This window comes from Dioscorea cayenensis, chromosome 7 (genome assembly GCF_009730915.1).
Source record: "Dioscorea cayenensis subsp. rotundata cultivar TDr96_F1 chromosome 7, TDr96_F1_v2_PseudoChromosome.rev07_lg8_w22 25.fasta, whole genome shotgun sequence".
NCBI lineage: Eukaryota > Viridiplantae > Streptophyta > Magnoliopsida > Dioscoreales > Dioscoreaceae > Dioscorea > Dioscorea cayenensis.
The window spans coordinates 12,984,114-12,985,648 of record NC_052477.1 but is presented as its reverse complement, the minus strand read 5'-3'; the positions used below and the strand labels follow the sequence as shown (position 1 = coordinate 12,985,648).

Here is a 1,535-nt window from a genome sequence, read left to right as displayed (position 1 = left end):
TCTGCCTTTTTCATGCTTCAATCTGGTTGGATAAGGGATTGGAGGTTTATGCTTGGATGATTTTGTTGGTCCTTGTTGTTGGAACTTGTCATTTCTTCCCTGATTTTTGTCTTCACTGTTTTCTTCAACTATCTTGGGGTCTTCCCCGGAGGCTACCCCACTTTTCTTGACACTTGGGTCAACCTCGACCCTTGTCTCCACTTTCCTCCCGCTTCTAAGAGCAATGGCCTTTAAGTGCTCCCTTGGATTGTCTTCCGTGTTGCTTGGAAGACAACCTAGAGGACGTTTAGAGTGTGCCTTCGCGAGTTCCCCCACTCGATGCTCAAGAGATTTCACAGAAGCTTGGAGGTTTCTCAAAACAGAACCTATCTCACTAAACTGTTCGGCGTGTTGAGTGAGTTGAGCATTCACCTTGCCATATTGTGCATCCATGCTACTAGTTAGACTATTGAACCTGTCATTGGTACTGAGCATGAACTTGGCAAGGACCTCTTCTGTAGAAAACTTCCTCTCAAAGGTTGGTTGTTGAAATTGAGATCCTTGAGATGGTGTACCTCTTTGTTGTTGTTGGCCTTAGTTCCATGAAAAATTTGTGTGGTTCTTCCACCATGGATTGTATGTTGAGCTATACGGGTTCCCTTGATTTCGTTGCCCTCCAATGGACTCAAGTAATTTCTCGGCCTCATCGGGATACTTGTTGCTAAGGGAACCACCCGCTGCGGCATCAATGAGTTGGCGAGTAGCATAATTCAGCCCATTGTAAATGATTTGTACTTGCATCCATGAGGCAAAACCATGGTGGGGCACCTTCTAAGGAGATCCTTGAATCTCTCATAGGCTTCAAACAATGTTTCGGACTACCCTTGTTTAAAGGCTGAAATTTCTTGCCTCAACTTCGCCGCTTTGCTTGGCGGAAAGTATCTCCCAAAGGAACTTCTCAACCATATCCTTCCATGTTTTAATAGACCCTGGAGACAATGATGTAAGCCAACGATAAGCTCCGTCTCTCAAACTGAATGGAAATAGTCTCAAACGGATCGCATCGTCGGACACCCCATTAATCTTGAATGTAGAGCAAATTTGGAGGAACCGAGAAAGGTGGTTATGTGCATCTTCATTTGCTAGACCATTGAATTGAACCGAGTTCTAGACCATGCCGATTGTACTAGCTTTAATTTCAAAGTTGTTGGATGCCACGGTCGGTGCTTGAACACTAAACTCATCTCCCGTGAATTGGGGTTTTTCATATTCTGATAGAGTGCATCGCTCTTCGGCCATGATTGAAGACTCTCTATCCTCAATTTCAATGTTCTGCATACCCGATCCTTCACCAACCTCTCTCAATCTCTGATGCAAAGTTCTTTCAATTTCACTATCTGGTGTAACAATGTCGATGGATTTAACGTGTCATGCACAATACCTTGCAAAACCGAGAAAGATGATAGAAAGTTAAGATTAAAGGAAAAGAAAAATAACAATAAAAAAATTGAGTAAAGAATGAAATGGCTAGAGTAATAATCTAAAAGTTTCATAGA

General features: G+C 42.8%; 1 non-coding gene across 1 annotated transcript; it reads left to right on the top strand.

Moving 5' to 3' along the window:
• The first annotated feature begins 790 nt into the window (after positions 1-790).
• On the top strand, positions 791-896 carry LOC120266221. The gene has a single exon (XR_005538063.1). It is a non-coding gene; the product is annotated as a small nucleolar RNA R71 (small nucleolar RNA).
• The last annotated feature ends 639 nt before the right edge of the window (positions 897-1,535 follow it).